This window comes from Bombina bombina, chromosome 1 (genome assembly GCF_027579735.1).
Source record: "Bombina bombina isolate aBomBom1 chromosome 1, aBomBom1.pri, whole genome shotgun sequence".
In the NCBI taxonomy this organism is placed as follows: domain Eukaryota; kingdom Metazoa; phylum Chordata; class Amphibia; order Anura; family Bombinatoridae; genus Bombina; species Bombina bombina.
Genome location: NC_069499.1, coordinates 449,914,966 through 449,935,060, shown reverse-complemented (window position 1 = coordinate 449,935,060; position 20,095 = coordinate 449,914,966). Strand labels below are relative to the sequence as shown.

At 40.8% G+C, this 20,095-nt stretch overlaps 1 protein-coding gene across 1 annotated transcript in view; it reads right to left on the bottom strand.

The window, feature by feature from the left end:
* DYNC1I2 (dynein cytoplasmic 1 intermediate chain 2) overlaps window positions 1–20,095 on the bottom strand; it is a gene marked incomplete in the record, with an annotated part of 278,955 nt that overhangs the window by 145,918 nt on the left and 112,942 nt on the right.

Sequence of the window (20,095 nt, the reverse complement as noted above, 5' to 3'; positions counted from 1 at the left end):
TTTGTAGATGATCTATTTATAAAGCCCATAAAGTTTTTTTTTTTTTTTTAAAATGTATAATTTTGCTTATTTTTAAATAACATTGCTCTGATGTTCAGACTCCTAACCAAGCCCCAAAGTTTTATTTGAATACCGTCAGCTACCTTCTCCAGCTTGCTCCTATTTGTGTAAAGGGTCTTTTCATATGCAAAAGAAGGGGGAGGGGGGGTTCTTATTTCCCACTTGCAGTGGGCTTTCCAACTGCCTTTTCAACAGAGCTAAACTGAAAGCTTCTAAGTACGTTTTTAAACCATTTTATACTGGATTTTTATATCAGTATCTGCGCATCTTATTCTTTATAGTAGTGTCTATTACATGCAGTTATATGAAAATGAGTGTATACTGTCCCTTTAAACATATGGTTTGGATAGAGCATGGCATTTTCAACAACTTTCCAATTTACCGTTATCAATTTTGCTTAGTTCTCTTGGTATCCATCTGTGACAGCAGAGTTTGCAACTATGTATAGCATTTTTTAAAGCATTTTTGCAAACACTTGCCTGATGGCTAAGGACACGTGCACACTTCTGAGCTCACCTAGGACTACTCTTTAACAAAGGATGCCGGAAGAACAAAGCGAAATTGATAAAAGTAAATTGGAAGGTTGTTTAAAATTGTATGCTGTATCAGAATCATGAAAGTTTAATTTTGACTTTACTGTCCCCTTTAAGTGTATAATCCAGACACCGTGTGTGCACTGAATTATGTATTTTATTTTTCTTTATTCACTTAATTACTCAATAGCCTAAGCACATTTCATATTCAATAAAATTAAAGGAACACTAAACCCAAAAATTTTCCTTCATGGTTTAGATAGAGAATGCCATACTAAGCAACATTCCAATTTACGTCTATTATCTAATTTACTTCATTCTTTAGATATCCTTTGTTGAAGAAATAGCAATGCACATGGGTGAGCCAATCACACGAGGCATCGATGTGCAGCCACCAATCAACAGCTGCTGATCCTATTTAGATATGCTTTTCTGCATAATTCCGCAAAGGATATCAAGAGAATGAAGCAAATTAGATAATAAAAGCAAATTAGAAATTTGTTTAAAATTGCATGCTCTATCTGAATCACAAAATAAAAAATTGGGGTTTCATGTCCCTTTTTAAGTGCTGAATTTCGAGCATTCCTTGAAAAATTTAATCCACCTCTCCAATATATAGAATAATGGTACAGGCACTCTCCTAAGCTAAATGTGCCGTTACGTATGGGATTCTTTACAATTTAGACTGAGGACGACTATTCCTTGTTCTACTCTTTTTCATTAAATGATAATAAATAAAAATAAAGTTTTAATGTAAATTAAAGTAATCTAATATTCCTTTTTATAAATGTAAAGTAAATATCAGCATTTTAATACTAGGTTTTAACTACGATTTTGTAAGCATAATATGCATGGTTTTTACTGTCCAATGCCTCTTATCTCATCTGCTGGGACCAATAAGAGACAGATATAAAAGCTATTACACTGAACAGCCACTAAGTAGAACGTAGCCAGTTTGGGCCTCAAATTTAATGTGTGCACCTCCAACTCTTGCTGGAAAATTGAGAGAAAAATTACAAAGTTAAATTACAGGTAAAAGGGGCAATATATTTCAAAAAGATTTTTTTAAGGGACACTAAACAATTTATCTAATGGCCTAGCCCTATCCTATTTTGAAGCTGTTTGTTCACTGAGGTGTTTTAAAGTTCTTTCTAAATAGTAAATGTCCTGTAAGCGCCATTTAGGCCGAAATTCAAATAGCGCAATAGACCTGCTCTACCATTAAAGGAACATATAGCACATGCAATATGTTCTTTATGATCAATTTATAAATTACATTCTATAGTGCTAGTAAGAACTATAGCCACTATACAGAATGTAATCAACAAAAATAAATAAGTAAATATATGCAAAACATGCCTGTGTGTACTTTTCCAATACACAAAATAAACATAAAATCACTCTCTTTAAAGTGATAAACAGGCAGATATGTTAAAACAATCATTACAGTGTGTTACATATTAATGCAAAGTATCATTCCCAAGCATCAGTGTAACTATAATGTAAATATATTCAGAAGATTGAAATATTACACAGAAAAAATATGTTTCCCTGCCAGTTCTAATCAGTGAAAACAGCTGCACAAATGTAGCAGCAATCAAAAGACAATGGAGCTACTCAAGAAGTTTTAAATAAGAATAAAAGGACTCTAGGAGGAAATGAGAAGTCATAGGAGGCCTCCTAATAAGCGTACGGAATACTTGATCAAAGAAATAATTTCAAGATTTTTACATTGAGTCTGCACATATGGTATGAATAGGAAATTTGCAGGTTACAACTATCGGTAAACAGTATCAAATATTCATGAAAGAGAGAGTGGAGCACAGGTTATTAAACAGATCCATAGGGAGAAGCAGAAACACAGGTCAAACTCTAGATGCTACAATGGTGTGCAAGGAAAAAAGATCAAATCTATAAAATACATTTCATATAATAATAATAAAAAGAACCATTGAGATCATATAATTAAGATCACCATTTTCTGGACAGATTTAAAATAAATAAAACATTTCTTAGTCTAAAGGTCTCTAGACTCTTTCCATCGGAAGAAAAGAAAATTATCAGGTAAACATAATTTATGTTTTTCTTTAAGAGTCTACAGCTGCATTCATTACTTTTGGGAAAACCATACCCAAGCTATAGAGGACACTGAATGCCAAAATGGGAGGGTACAATAGGCGGCCCATTCTGAGGGCACCAGGCCTGAACCACTATCCAAGAAAACCGAGGCCAAGAAAACAAAAAAGGAAAAAGGCCCCAAGGACACTGACCAGCAGATAGCCCAGAAGCCTAGCTAGAGACCGCAACAACAGACACAACTGAGCCAACAGTCCTCCGGGAGACACCGTCGCCGAACAGTCGGTCCCCCACCACACACCCTTTACTAGTGAAGGGAACCTCTGCCGAAACTTCCAAAGGAATAAGGCAAGGAAGAACCAAATGGGAACCGAAAGGCTACCACAAACTCCATAAAGGAAAACCCCCCATCAAACCAAGCTTGCAAGACCTAAATGAGTCCTGACAACAAGGGGAGGCAACGCCCAATCCAATAGAAACCACAAGGTTTAGAACCGGTAGCAGAACAGAGATCAAGGCGCAAACAGCTGTAGCTGGCTTCAAAGAGCAACCCTTCACTTGCCAGGCTGCAAGACAACCAGCGCCTCGGAACAACTGAAAAAGGAGCCCAAACATCATCCGAACTCAGAACCCTGATGAATTCAGGCAAAATCACATGTAGCAGAGCCAGACGAAAGTAAACACCCGAGTCAAGAATACACAGCCATCCACAGGATGACACACAATACTTGCTAGAATCGGCTATCAAAATGTAGAGTGCTAAATCTCCACTACAGAAAGCATACTCTAGGCAACCGAAACTGCCAGACCTACACATAGGTCTCAAAATAAAAAGGAGAGCCCAGAACCTCAACAAGGACCAATGCGCCCCCAAGATCCGAGAAACAACGGAGCTCAGGGCCCACCTCCAGCCGGGCCAGTTCAAGCATCGCCAGGTCTGAAACCAGGGGACCAGAAAAACCCCAGGCTCAACAACGAGCGGAAAAAATGCCAACCCGAAATACCCCAATGGAGACCGTTGACAAGGCTGTAGACCTAGAAATCTAGCTAAAGGTCCAAGCAAGCAACTCTCCAAATGGACAGAACAACCCAGAGAGGAGAGGTCCGAGCCCCAAAACTGAAATTCCCCATCTGATATAAAAGCAGACCCCCGGGAGATACCATATAATATCCAAAGTAAAATTTACAACAAGAAAAACTTGCAAGTCCCAACCAGAAGAGGAGACCACCCCTTGCCAGAGTCCAACACTCCAAGGAGCTAAGGAAGCAAAACCGAAACAAGGCCACTAGACCCCTAGGCGCAATAGCCACACTATGACAAAGAACAAGGGGATACCTCAAAGTCACTCGAACAAAGGCTAGTCTCCACACCATCCCCCCAAAAAAATCAGAGGAGAAGATGAAAGGATGCAGAGCATCCCCCAGCTCCGGGGAAGAAACCCTAAACAGAGCTCAAGGAGACCACACTGCCCATGTCCCTACAAAGGAACCAACTCCTGAAGGGAACCAGGTCCCTTGAAGGAACCCGAGGAATGGACGAAGTCTGAAAGGTCTCAAGAAGAGAACCACAGCAGGAACAAGTCCAAGGACAATTCCAGAGCCTCAGAAGGCCAAACCGCTCAAAACAGTGGTAAGTAGGCGCTAAGCCCCCAATCCTCCCAAGAGAGGAAGGAAACTCTAGGCCACGAGGAAATCAGAGCCAAGAGAGTGACGCAGCGGAACTCCACTGACCCGGTCACCAGGTTGAATGCTGAATAAGGACTGACAATCCTCCCAGCTTACGGATACTGTTAGAGTGTTTAGCTGAACTTGTAAAGAAAAACAAGAAAACACACAAATAATAATGTGAGCACTCGGCGCACCACTGGACCAGCCAGGCAGAACTGGCACCACGTGTCTGAATAAGCCACAGGACAGAAGGTCTGAATCCCAGCAGGACCAGCCGCAGCTGGGGTCATAACTGTCAAGTTGGCGAAATCCTCCCTTAAAGGGAAGGTAAAACAGACAAAGCTAGGACTAACATGTCCCTTAAACTTCTGAAGAAGCAACCAGAAAGAAATCGATCCCAGAAGTTCCCGAAGGAAACACATAATCTAAATTAAAAGACATCCGAATCAGATAAAAGAAAATATAAGGCAACCCTTAGGTTAACGCCCCGAAAGAAAGTAGGCATACCCGCAGGACCAGCCAAACGGAACCCCGATCTTCCAACAAAAAACTGGGAAAGATCTCAATAATCAGACTATTTGGAAATTATGTCATCCCCTCATGTCTAATGAGGTGAGCCATTCGAAGTAGAAGACTGCGGATACCTGTATCCATTAAGGATAGGATCCTCTAATAACTCAAAAACGTGCGAGTAAAACGCGAAGACACGCTATTCTGTAATGAAAGGCACAACACACAGGGACAGCTACACCCGCAGGGAACTGTATAGGCCCACCCAATGCCGGTAGACCCAGCGCGATCGGGCACGAGCATAAACGCAAATAAACATCTGGACTTTGCAGACGCATAATCTGCAAAAATATGTGAAAGTTAAAACGCGCTGTAACCTCTGTCAGGGGAGCCGCCCTGTAAGGAGGGATAAACATAATCTGGGTTACCCACATGTGTAGTAGTAGGGAGCGGTAGGGAACTCGCCTCTTGGAGGACAGAACCCCCAGAGGCGGATGGCTAAGCAGACCCCCGATTCCCTGAGCAACAGGGCGCTCTAATACAGCATATCGAACATAACTGATTGAGCTGTGTCAACGGGGCCAATTCCCAGTTGAAGAATCTGAAATTTGAACAGTCTCAGCACCAGAATCCTCCATAACTAGATAGAGAATATAATAATATGGACTAAGAAAAAACTTAAAATGGCCCCTGACACCCACAATGGCTGAGGCACTCACCACCTCCTAGAACCAGACAAGCAGACTCCAATTTTTCAGTCACCACACGGTCAGGAATGCGGAAATGGAAGACCAGAACATAAACACGTCCAGTCACAAGGTGAACCGTACATTCCAAAAAAAGCGTGCCCAACCATAAGGTCATGTCACTTCCAAATGTTTAAAGCCAAGAGCCCAGTTAACACTACACATAAGCAGATTGAATCACATAAACATGATTAAAAAAAACCCTGTTCAATAATCCCCCTCAGGAGATATTAACCCTCGCTTTCAAGATACCAAAGGAGCCTCACTGAGGCCCTATAAATATACTTAAGTCCAGCAAGATAGTTCCTTACGGGAAAACATAAGTTACAGTACATTCTGATGAAGTAAAATGAAACGATCTTACCGGAATCTACGACGTGGAACAGGAACACTGCCCTTCAGGTGTGACAAATAGTAGCAGTGCCTCCGCCATGGACTTGAGAGAAGAAAGCAGGCAGAGAAGCGAAAGTCGACAATGCCGATTGCTTGTGGAGCTGTTAATATGAGTTGGGATGGTTTTGCAGAAAGACTCTCCCTGCATCTCCGGACTCTAACTTTCATCCAGGCCCTCACTGAGAGACCGATAGGATTAGTTAAAACTCCCGTCCCATGTCGAAGAGTACTACCCTCCATAAGAGACAAAAACTTCTGACACTTCTCTGCCAACCTCCTGTGACGAAAGGCAAAGAATGACTGGGGAATGAGGGAAGTGGGAGGAGTATTTGGGCCTTTGGCTAGGGTGTCTTTGCCTCCTCCTGGCGGCCAGGTTCTTATTTCCCAAAAGTAATGAATGCAGCTGTGGACTCTTTCCATTTAGGAAGAAAATAGAACATCATATGATCCTTACAGTTGTCTTGTTACCTACTGGATCACTGTCTGCTAGGTCTGTTGTGTCAATACCATGAAATAAATTATTTTTTATCTTAAAGTAAAATTCACCTGAAAAAAAATAAATAATTTTTTAAGCAGGCCTTAAAGCACAACTTCCAAATAGATGGACAAAAATATGTGCACAAGCATTCAAGATCCTAGATGTTTGAATGTAGAATTTTAGAGATACATTCACAGAGGGTTTTGGTAAATATTTGCAAAGGAACTTACTGTAAATTTTTAAATGAAAAACATTCTGCTTTGATAACAGAACATATTACATTTACAAAATGAAAAATAAAAAGTTAAGTTGCAGTAAAATACAGGGTTAGGTAAGGAAGAACTGTATAGATAAATACAGTGCTAGATTTATCAATGTAGCATACAGAGCTCAGACACTTGCAGCTAAATTCAGATCAGATGAGGACATGGAGTCTTATATTTAGCACTTGATAAATTATGTGAGGTCCACACTGTCACCTTGTACAGGTATCAAGTTGAAGACTTAGTGTTTGCTTTCTAAGGTGGTCTCTGTTCCCTCAAACCAAGTGAGACTGAGACTGGCTTATTTAATGCCTGACATGGTTTCAGAATCCAATGCATAAACCAGTCCCATACCTGGCTTGAAGGAAAACTTTCTTAAAAAGGACTATTTAGTGTGAGAGAGCTATACATTTAGAAATCTCAACAAACCCAAAGAAGGAAGATGCTATCCTCTGCCACAGACAACAAAACAGCAGAGTCAGCCAGAACAAAAGGAGGTGGCACACGCTCATACCAAATATAGGAGCTGATGGTGTGGCTTCTGTTTGGCTATAATATCACCTGCTGTACATAAAAAAAAAAAACTGCCTGGTGCTAGGAGCTGTGTATTACTGCAACATACATGGATACATGGGCTGCCAAAATGAGCCGATGAGCCTACTAGTAAAAAAGTGTTACCAGGTAAAATGAATTTATAATAATTTCAGATTTAGTGTATTCTCTAAGCATTTTACTCATGTGGGTCTCATTTTATTCCACATGCATGCTACATGTTTGTACTGTAAAATAAGGCAGGGATGAAATCCTGAAGATGGCAAAATCTTACCAGGCTGAGATGATGCATGCAAAATTAGGTTTCAAACTAATACTGAAGTTAGATAAACCATTTCTCTCCTAAAACTGATCTGAAAACAAATAAAATCCTCATCAGGAGAGAAAACCAATTCACAAAACAAAGCTTTTATCTGAACAACGGAAGAAAAATTGGTCCTAATAGAAGACAGAATTAGAAGCTGAAAACACCTTATTTTTATGAAAAAGTAACTAAAAGGGTATCCAAAGAAAGAAATTTTTGTTAGAAACTATCTGCACACACAGTAACCAGCAAATACGTCTTAAAAAAAACATAGTTTATGTTTACCTGATAAATTTATTTCTCTTGTGGTGTATCCAGTCCACGGATCATCCATTACTTGTGGGATATTCTCCTTCCCAACAGGAAGTTGCAAGAGGATCACCCACAGCAGAGCTGCTATATAGCTCCTCCCCTAACTGCCATATCCAGTCATTCGACCGAAGACAAGCAGAGAAAGGAGAAACCATAGGGTGCAGTGGTGACTGTAGTTTAAAATTAAAAAATACCTGCCTTAAAATGACAGGGCGGGCCGTGGACTGGATACACCACAAGAGAAATAAATTTATCAGGTAAGCATAAATTATGTTTTCTCTTGTAAGGTGTATCCAGTCCACGGATCATCCATTACTTGTGGGATACCAATACCAAAGCTAAAGTACACGGATGAAGGGAGGGACAAGGCAGGTACTTAAACGGAAGGTACCACTGCCTGAAAAGCCTTTCTCCCAAAAATAGCCTCAGAAGAAGCAAAAGTATCACATTTATAGAATTTGAAAAGGTATGAAGCGAAGACCAAGTCGCCGCCTTGCAAATCTTGCATTTTTAAAGGCCCATGTGGAAGCCACAGCTCTAGTAGAATGAGCTGTAAACTTTTCAGGAGGCTGCTGGCCAGCAGTCTCATAAGCTAAGCGTATTATACTCCTTAGCCAAAAAGAAAGAAGTTGCCGAAGCCTTTTGGCCTCTCCTCTGTCCAGAGTAGACAACAAACAATCTCCTGATTGATAGATATTCTTATTAGATACCACCTTAGGTAAAAACCCAGGTTTGGCACGCAGAACTACCTTATCTGCATGGAAGATCAGGTAAGGAGAATCACATTGTAAGGCAGATAACTCGGAAACTCTACGAGTCGAGGAAATAGCTACCAAAAAAAGAACTTTCCAAGATGGAATGAAGAGGTTCAAACGGAACCCCCTGAAGAACTTTAAGAACCAAATTTAAGCTCCAAGGTGGAGCAACAGGTTTAAACACAGGCTTGATTCTAACTAAAGCCTGACAAAATGCCTGAACGTCTGGAACATTCGCCAGACGCTTGTGCAAAAGAATAGACAGAGCAGAAATCTGTCCCCTATCTTATGATAGATTTTCCTGGTGACAGGCTTTCGAGCCTGAATCAAGGTGTCAATGACTGACTCGGAGAAACCATGCTTTGATAAAATCAAGCGTTCAATCTCCAGGCAGTCAGCCTCAGAGAAATTAGATTTGGATGGTTGAAAGGACCTTGAAGTAGAAGGTCCTGTCTCAGCGGCAGGGTCCATGGTGGAAAAGATGACATGTCCACCAGATCTGCATACCAAGTCCTGCGTAGCCACGCAGGCGCTATCAAGATCACAGATGCTCTCTCCTGCTTCATTTTGGCAATCAGACGAGGGAGCAGAGGAAACAGTGGAAACACATAAGCCAGGTTGAAGGACCAAGGCGCTGCTAGAGTATCTATCAGCGTTGCCTTGGGGTCCCTGGACCTGGATCCGTGACAAGGAAGTTTGGTGTTCTGGCGAGACGCCATGAGATCCAGTTCTGGTTTGCCCCAATGATGAATCAATTGTGCAAACACCTCCGGATGGAGTTCCCACTCCCCCGGGTGAAAGGTCTGTCGACTTAGAAAATCCGCCTCCTAGTTCTCTACACCTGGGATATGGATAGCTGATAGGTGGCAAGAGTGAATCTCTGCCCAGCGAATTATCTTTGAGACTTCCAACATCGCTAGGGAACTCCTTGTTCCCCCTTGATGGTTGATGTAAGCCACATTCGTGATGTTGTCCGACTGAAATCTTATGAACCTCATTGTCGCTAGCTGAGGCCAAGACTGAAGAGCATTGAATATCGCCCTTAGTTCCAGAATGTTTATCTGAAGGAGTGTCTCCTCCTGAGTCCACGATCCCTGAGCCTTCATGGAGTTCCAGACTGCTCCCCAACCTAGAAGGCTGGCATCTGTCGTTACAATTGTCCAATCTGGCCTGCGAAAGGTCATACCTTTGGACAGATGGACCCGAGATAGCCACCAGAGAAGAGAATCCCTGGTCTCTTGTTCCAGATTTAGTAGAGGGGTCAAATCTGTGTAATCCCCATTCCACTGGCTGAGCATGCAGAGTTGCAGCGGTCTGAGATGTAGGCGGGCGAACGGCACTATGTCCATTGCCGCTACCATTAAGCCGATTACTTCCATACACTGAGCCACCGAAGGGCGAGGAGTGGAATAAAGAACACGGCAGGAATTTAGAAGTTTTGATAACCTGGTCTCTGTCAGGTAAATCCTCATTTCTACAGAATCTATTAGAGTTCCCAGAAAGGATACTCTTGTGAGAGGGGATAGAGAACTCTTTTCTTCGTTCACTTTCTACCCATGCGACCTCAGAAATGCCAGAACTATGTCCGTATGAGACTTGGCAATTTTGAAATTTGACGCCTGTATCAGAATGTCGTCTAAATAAGGGGCCACTGCTATGCCCCGTGGCCTTAGGACAGCCAGAAGTGACCCCAGAACCTTCGTAAAGATTCTTGGGGCTGTAGCTAACCCAAATGGAAGAGCTACAAACTGGTAATGCCTGTCTAGGAAGGCAAACCTGAGAAACCGATGATGACGATCTTTGTGTATGGGAATGTGAAGATACGCATCCTTTAAATCCACTGTAGTCATGTATTGACCCTCCTGGATCATAGGCAGGATGGTACGAATAGTCTCCATCTTGAATGATGGAACCCTGAGAAATTTGTTTAAGATCTTGAGATCTAAGATTGGTCTGAAGGTTCCCTCTTTTTTGGGAAAAACAGATTTGAATAGAATCCTTGTCCCTGTTCGTCCTTTGGAACTGGGTGGATCACTCCCATAACTAGGAGGTCTTGAACACAGTGTAAACATGCCTCTCTCTTTATCTGGTTTGTAGATAATTGTGAAAGGTGAAATCTCCCCTTTGGAGGAGAAGCTTTGAAGTCCAGAAGATACCCCTGGGATACAATTTCCAACGCCCAGGGATCCTGGACATCTCTTGCCCAAGCCTGGGCAAAGAGCGAAAGTCTGCCCCCTACTAGATCGGTTACCGGATAGGGGGCTGATACTTCATGCTGTCTTAGGGGCGGCAGCAGCAGGCTTTTTGGCCTGCTTCCCTTTGTTCCAGGTCTGGTTAGGTCTCCAGACCGACTTGGACTGGGCAAAAGTTCCCTCTTGTATTGCATTAGAGGAAGTTGATTCCGCACTCGCCTTGAAGTTTCGAAAGCCACGAAAATTAGACTGTTTGGCCCTTGATTTGGACCTATCCTGAGGAAGGGCATGACCTTTTCCTCCAGTGATATCAGAAATGATCTCCTTCAAACCAGGCCCGAATAGGGTTTGCCCCTTGAAGGGAATGTTAAGCAGCTTAGACTTTGGAGTAACGTCAGCTGACCATGATTTAAGCAATAGCGCCCTGCGCGCTTGAATAGCAAAACCAGAATTCTTAGCCGTTAGTTTAGTCAAATGAACAATGGCATCAGAAACAAAGGAATTGGCTAGCTTAAGTGCTCTAAGCTTGTCAAGTATGTCATCCAATGGGGTCTCTACCTGTAAAGCCTCTTCCAGAGACTCAAACCAGAAAGCCGCAGCAGCAGTGACTGGGGCAATGCATGCACGGGGCTGTAGAATAAACATTTTCTTAAGGTAACCCTCTAACATTTTATCCATTGGATCTGAGAAAGCACAACTGTCCTCAACAGGGATAGTAGTACGCTTAGCTAGGGTAGAAACTGCTCCCTCCACCTTAGGGACTGTCTGCCATAAGTCCCGTGTGGTGGCATCTATTGGAAACATTTTCTTAAAAATAGGAGGGGGAGAGAACGGCACACCTGGTCTATCCCATTCCTTAGTAATAATTTCTGTAAACCTTTTAGGTATTGGAAAGACATCAGTGCACACCGGCACTGCATAGTATTTGTCCAATCTACACAATTTCTCTGGCACTGCAATTGTATCACAGTCATTCAGAGCAGCTAAAACCTCCCTGAGCAGCACACGGAGGTGTTCAAGCTTAAATTTAAATGTAGACATATCAGAATCAGGTTGAATCTTTTTCCCTGAGTTAGAAACATCACCCACAGAAAGAAGCTATCCTTCCTCAGCTTCTGTATATTGTGAGGGAGTATCAGAGATCGCTCTTAAAGCGTCAGTATGCTCTGTATTTCTTCTAACTCCAGAGCTATCTCGCTTTCTTCTAAACCCAGGTAGTCTGGATAATACCGCTGACAGTGTATTATCCATGACCGCCGCCATGTCTTGTAAAGTAAACGCTATGGGCGCACTAGATGTACTTGGCGCCATCAGAGCGTGAGTCCCTTGAGCGGGAGTCAAAGGGTCTGACACGTGGGGCGAGCTAGTCGGCATAACTTCCCCCTCGTCAGATTCCTCTGGTGATAAATTTTTTAAAGACATTCTAAGAGGGGGTTCCACCATGGCTTCTAAACATAATGAACAAGGAGTTTCCTCTATGTCAGACATGTTTAAACAGACTAGCAATGAGACCAGCAAGCTTGGAAAACACTTTAAATCAAGTTAACAAGCAAAAAATAAAAACGGTACTGTGCCTTTAAGAGAAACAAATTTTGTCAGAATTTGAAAAACAGTGAAAAAAAGCAGTAAATCAAACAAAATGTTTACAGTATGTATAATAAGCTAACAGAGCATTGCACCCACTTGCAAATGGATGATTAACCCCTTAGTTCAAAAAACGATTAAAAAAAAACAATAGACGTTTTTTTAACAGCACACCAAACTGCCATAGCCTTGCTGTGGGCCTACCTTCCCCAACAAACGATTTTGAAAAGCCTAAAATCCCTTGAGAGAGGTCCTATAGCATTCAGGGGACTCTTGGAGGAAGCTGGGTGTCTCAGTCTGTAAAAGTTACTGCGCAAAAAAGCGCTAAATTAGGCCCCTCCCACTCATAGTAACACAGTGGAAAGCCTCAGGAAACAGTTTCTAGGCAAATTTAAGCCAGCCATGTGGAAAAAAAACTAGGCCCCAATAAAGTTTTATCACCAAAGTATATATAAAAACGTTTAAACATGCCAGCAAACGTTTTATATTGCAAATCTATAAGAGTATTACCTCAGAAAGTAAGCATGATACCAGTCGCTATTAAATCACTGTATTCAGGCTTACCTTACATAAATCTGGTATCAGCAGCATTTTCTAGCATACACATCTTCTAGAAAAAAATTTAACTGCACATACCTCATAGCAGGATAACCTGCACGCCATTCCCCCGCTGAAGTTACCTCTCTCTTCAGTCATATGTGAGAACAGCAATGGATCTTAGTTACAACCTGCTAAGATCATAGAAATCACAGGCAGATTCTTCTTCATTTTCTGCCTGGGACAAAATAGTACAACTCCGGTACCATTTAAAATAAACTTTTGATTGAAGTAAGAAACAAACTACGTTACACCACTTTCCTCTTACTACCTCCATGCTTGTTGAGAGTTGCAATGGATATGGCAGTTAGGGGAGGAGTTATATAGCAGCTCTGCTGTGGGTGATCCTCTTGCAGCTTCCTGTTGGGAAGGAGAATATCGCACAAGTAATGGATGATCCGCGCACTGGATACACCTTACAAGAGAAAACAAGTGCAAAGGTTCAAAAAGATGACTGACCTGTGCCAACAGTATAGATTATTTCTAGTAATTAAAAGAATGTCATAGCCTCAGTATGAAAGTTAAACATTTTATTAGAAGAAAAAAAAATAGAACCACATCATAATTTTGGATACATAATAGATACATAAGTAGCAATATATATTAGCTAACATGCTATAGGCCTTCATAAAAGTAGCATTTCATTTAAATTAAAAAAAAAAATATTTACCTTTGAGAAGCAAAGTTTCAATGATCAAGCATTTAAAGCAAAGTATAATATTACAAAACCCACTGTTTGTCCTGTTTGATTCATTGAAATACTCAAGGGAGCAAAACAATTTGAAGATAGACAAACTAGACTGAACCTCCAATTGCCACTGTGCATCAAATGCAATATTTGGCAACTTTGATAAGCTAAAACATGCCATAGCAGTCATGTTGCCCAAGCAAAAGTGAGCATAAATCTTTAGACAATATGTGGGCCTCTACAATGCTTATGAGGTGGTAGGACTCCTGAGGAAACGGTACTCCTGAGCTTACAGCTGATTTCAAACTGGGCATCAACTGAAAGATAAACCATCTATGGAAATGACAGTCTACAATGTGTCAATTACCAGCTACAGAAAAGCCTAATTTGATGAGAGGGATACAATCAGACTATGCTAGTGAGTTCAACTGAGACAGCATGTTCAATGTCTGATTTCATATAAATCCATACAAAAAAATTAAAAAGTACATTCAAAGTGCCTGCCACCAAACCTATTCATCACCATATGTGCTAAAAATGTTTTGCACAAAAGTCTATGCCATATATATTCTGGCCAACCCAGTCTGAAATAAATCTGAGGAACTAAACAATCTGGAATCATTGATCTGCCATCCAAATTGTCTGAACCAACAAAATTCCCTTAAGACAATCAGCTCTACTGATAAAACAAGGGATTAATTTCTGAAGGAGCTTTAGAAAATACTTTGTGATCTGATCTTTAACATAGGAGTGTTTAGAATGTTGGTAAATATAGATTGTGGAGCAGCTAAACTAAATGAAAGAGCCACAAACTAAAAAAAAAACGTCACAACAAAGAAACAAAAAATGATCTGGAAGAATGAGAACACAAAAATAACCCTCATCCAGAAGGCCTCTACTGTGATCATAAACTGACCAAGTTCCGAGCCTTAAACAAAACGGTACAGTTTGTTTATTGTGTTAACATCATCTTCTTACCAAAATTACAATCTTCCCAAAAAACTAATATCCTGGCAACAAGCTGGAGAACACAACACCATCCTGCAGAATTGTGCTGTATGTTTGAAGGTAATCAGAATCACCAACATAGGCTATATTGAGCATTCTGTACTAAGAGAGGTTAAGCAGATATCCAGTTTAGAATTCCCAATTTCAATTCAAATGATATATGTGGGATTAGGGGTTTCCACTACCTCAGGCTTCCTTAAATAATTTATGATATAGCTCTATGAGAGTTTTAAAGAAAACTAGACACTAATTCCAAAATACAGAAAATGTCCATATCACATAACCTAGCTAATACAAACCAGGTTACAATTCACATTGTATAGGTAACGGATAAGACCTGATCACTTGTGCTAATATGAACACTTCGCAGGTCAGATCAGCATAAATCAATGCTTAAAATAGCTGGTGAAAAAGACACACAGAGGGAATATGCTACAAAACATCTTACATTTGATGTGTCACAATAAATATTTAGATCTTTCTTTCAAATTTTTGAAGAAGCTTTTAACAGATACATCTAGTAGTAAGAAATAATGTTTTAGGAGTTTTCCAGACTGCTGCCAGACAAAGCTCAGATGACGCATCAGCTTCCATTTCCCAGGAGACAGACTGCCCATATCTGAAGAGCCCTGAGTACTTCTGGAAAAGGAATTCAAAGTCAAAGTGGTAGTCTTTTTGCCTATACAATAGCTTACTTTTATTTTTTGTTTGGACTATAAATAAATGTTCAAAGTGTGCTTCTCTAAGAGCACCAAGTACAAGAGGTAAGTGCCAAGGTGGTGCAATGGATCTCATTGCTGGGCAGAGACGAGTCGAAGAGAAACAAATAGGAACACAATGAAATAACATTCCACTGATAATCTGCTCCCAAAAAAATATGCAAATTCCATTATAATAGTAACTTTCACTAATGATGTTTAGCAGCAGATGTAGACCTCCGTGTTCTTGATCATCCAAACCAAAATTCAAAACAGAAAAGTCAATATGTTTAAAAAACAGTTAAGCAAAACTATTTGTGCATTTCTTTGTGTCTAAACCCCTTTCATTAGAAGCCTTTACACAAGCTTTACTTGGTTGGCCCAAATTCATTCTAATATGGGGTGGGAGCTGCAACACAAAACCTTTTGGTTATTCACAAGAAAAATTGTGGCATGCTTTGATGTGATAAAGGTGTACTCTACTTTCATTTGTACAAAGGGTTTATGACCTTGTGAATTAAATGTTTCCTTGGAGGATAAATCTCTCTGTTGGTGCAAAACTGTGAATGCTGTCTGTAGAAAGGACAAGTATAATCTCTTAGGCTTCAATGTCTGGGCCAAAAAAGAGGGGACTTTTCTGTCCTGTTTCTTAATTAGATTATCTAATTCTTTCTCAAATAACATACACGGCTCAAAAGTTAAATTAAATAGGTTCAACTTGGAACTGGAATCTGCCTCCCAATGTCTTAACCACAGGACATGTCTTACCAGGTTTGTAGCTACCCTAATCTTAGCATTAAGTTTTAAATTCATTTAAATCTCCAGTGTAAAAGGATGTCATGTGACATACATCTGAAAAAAAGGATAATATTTTGTCCATCTAACTTTGTGACATTAGAGACACAAGACATGGTCAAATCAGATAGGAGAGTTTTATAAAGCATGGATTCTGATAAAGGGAAAGGCTTATATAATTTATTAAAAAGGACATCAAACATTTTCATAGCTCAAATAGTGCATACAATTTTAAAAAAATCTAAATCAAATATACACCTATTATCAAATGTGCTTAATTCACTTTGTATCCATTATTGAAGGAGCAGCAATGCATGACTGGGAGCAAGATGAGCAAACCAAGTGAACCAATGACAAGAGGCATATATGTGCAGCTAACAATCAGCAGCTAGCTCCCAGCAGTGCTTTGCAGCTCCTCAGCCTACCTAGGTATGCTTTTCCACACAGGATAGCAAGAGAATGAAGCAAATTAGATTTAAAAAAAAGAGGTAAATTGGAAAGTTAACATTGCATGATCAAGCTGAATCATAAAAGTTTAATTCTGACTTTGCTGTCCCTTTAAAGGGACAGTCTACACCAGAATTTTTATTGTTTAAAGAGATAGATAATCCCTTTATTACCCATTCCCCAGTTTTACATAACCAACAGTTAAATTAATATACTTTTTACCTCTGTGATTATCTTGTATCTAAACTTCTGCAGACTGCACCTTATCTCAGTGCTTTTGACATACATGCAGTTTAGCCAATCAGTGCATACTCCTAAATAACTCCACGGGAGTGAGCAGTGTTATCTATATGACACACATGAACTAGTACTGTCTAACTGTGAAAAACTTTAAAAACATAATTTATGCTTACCTGATAAATTTATTTCTCTTGTAGTGTATGCAGTCCACGGATCATCCATTACTTGTGGGATATGCTCCTTCCCAACAGGAAGTTGCAAGAGGATCACCCACAGCAGAGCTGCTATATAGCTCCTCCCCTCACTGCCATATCCAGTCATTCGACCGAAACAAGCCGAGAAAGGAGAAACCAAAGGGGGCAGTGGTGACTGTAGTTTAATTAAAATTTAGACCTGCCTGAAAAGGACAGGGCGGGCCGTGGACTGGATACACTACAAGAGAAATAAATTTATCAGGTAAGCATAAATTATGTTTTCTCTTGTTAAGTGTATCCAGTCCACGGATCATCCATTACTTGTGGGATACCAATACCAAAGCTAAAGTACACTGATGATGGGAGGGACAAGGCAGGAACTTAAACGGAAGGAACCACTGCCTGAAGAACCTGTCTCCCAAAAACAGCCTCTGAAGAAGCAAAAGTATCAAATTTGGAAAATTTGGAAAAAGTATGAAGCGAAGAGCAAGTTGCAGCCTTGCAAATCTGTTCAACAGAGGCCTCATTTTTAAAGGCCCAGGTGGAAGCCACAGCTCTAGTAGAATGAGCTGTAATCCTTTCAGGAGGCTGCTGTCCAGCAGTCTCATAGGCTAAATGGATTATACTCCAAAGCCAAAAAGAAGGAGAGGTTGCCGAGGCCTTCTGACCTCTCCTCTGTCCAGAGTATACAACAAACAGGTTAGATGTTTGGCGAAAATCTTTAGTAGCCTGTAAGTAAAACTTCAAGGCACGGACTACGTCTAGATTATGCAAAAGACGTTCCTTCTTTGAAGAAGGATTAGGACATAATGATGGATCAACAATCTCTTGATTGATATTCTTGTTAGAAACCACCTTAGGTAAAAACCCAGGTTTTGTACGCAGAACAAATTTATCTGAATGAAAGATCAGATAAGGAGAATCACAATGTAAGGCAGATAACTCCGAGACTCTTCGAGCCGAGGAAATAGCCATCAGAAAAAGAACTTTCCATGAAAGAAGTTTGATATCAATAGAATGAAGGGGTTCAAACGGAACCCCTTGAAGAACTTTAAGAACCAAGTTTAAGCTCCATGGAGGAGCAACAGGTTTAAACACAGGCTTAATTCTAACTAAAGCCTGACAAAATGCCTGAACGTCTGGAACTTCTGCCAGACGCTTGTGTAAAAGAATAGACAGAGCAGAAATCTGTCCCTTTAAAGAACTAGCTGATAATCCTTTGTCCAAACCCTCTTGGAGGAAGGACAATATCCTAGGAATCCTAACCCTACACCATGAGTAATTCTTGGATTCACACCAATGAAGATATTTACGCCGTATCTTGTGGTGAATTTTCCTGGTGACAGGCTTTCGTGCCTGTATTAAGGTATCAATTACTGACTCGGAGAAGCCACGCTTTGATAGGATCAAGCGTTCAATCTCCATGCAGTCAGTCTCAGAGAAAGTAGATTCGGATGATTGAAAGGACCTTGTCTCAGAGGCAGAGTCCATGGTGGAAAGGATGACATGTCCACTAGGTCTGCATACCAGGTCCTGCGTGGCCACGCAGGCGCTATCAATATCACAGATGCTCTTTCCTGCTTGATTTTGGCAATCAGACGAGGGAGCAGAGGAAACGGTGGAAACACATAAGCCAGGTTGAAGAACCAAGGCGCTGCTAGAGCATCTATCAGTGCCGCTTCTGGGTCCCTGGACCTGGATCCGTAACAAGGAAGCTTGGCATTCTGGCGAGACGCCATGAGATTCAATTCTGGTTTGACCCAACGGAGAACCAATTGAGCAAACACCTCCGGGTGGAGTTCCCATTCCCCCGGATGAAAAGTCTGACGACTTAGAAAATCCGCCTCCCAGTTCTCTACACCTGGGATATGGATCGCTGACAGGTGGCAAGAGTGAGTCTCTGCCCAGCGAATTATCTTGGAGACTTCTGACATCGCTAGGGAACTCTTGGTTCCCCATTGATGGTTAATGTAAGCCACAGTCGTGATGTTGTCCGACTGAAATCTGATGAACCTCAGTGTTGCTAGCTGAGGCCAAGCCAGAAGAGCATTGAATATTGCTCTTAACTCCAGAATATTTATTGGGAGTTTCTCCTCCTGAGTCCATGAACCCTGAGCCTTCAGGGAGTTCCAGACTGCACCCCAACCTAGAAGGCTGGCATCTGTTGTTACAATTGTCCAATCTGGTCTGCAAAGTTTTGTCACCAAACATATATAAAAACGATTAACATGCCAGCAAACGTTTTATATTACACTTTTATAAGAGTATGTATCTCTGTTAATAAGCCTGATACCAGTCGCTATCACTGCATTTAAGGCTTAACTTACATTAATCCGGTATCAGCAGCATTTTTCTAGCAAATTCCATCCCTAGAAATATGTTAACTGCACATACCTTATTGCAGGAAAACCTGCACGCCATTCCCCCTCTGAAGTTACCTCACTCCTCAGAATATGCGAGAACGGCAGTGGATCTTAGTTACTCCTGCTAAGATCATAGAAATCACAGGCAGATTCTTCTTCTAATGCTGCCTGAGATGAAACAGTACACTCCGGTACCATTTAAAAATAACAAACTTTTGATTGAAGTTAAAAAACTAACTATAATACACCACTCTCCTCTTACTACGTCCATCTTTGTTGAGAGTTGCAAGAGAATGACTGGATATGGCAGTGAGGGGAGGAGCTATATAGCAGCTCTGCTGTGGGTGATCCTCTTGCAACTTCCTGTTGGGAAGGAGAATATCCCACAAGTAATGGATGATCCGTGGACTGGATACACTTAACAAGAGAAAATGGTCTCAGAAAAGAGGTGGTTTTCAAAGGTTTAGAAATCAGTTTGAGCCTACCTAGGTTTAACTTTTCAAAAATACCATCAAGGGAACAAAGCAAATTTGATAAAAGTAAATTGGAAAGTTATTTAAAATTGCATGCCCTATCTGACTCATGAAAGATTAATTTTGACAAGTCACTTTAATGCTCAAATTTGTGTTTTCAATAAAA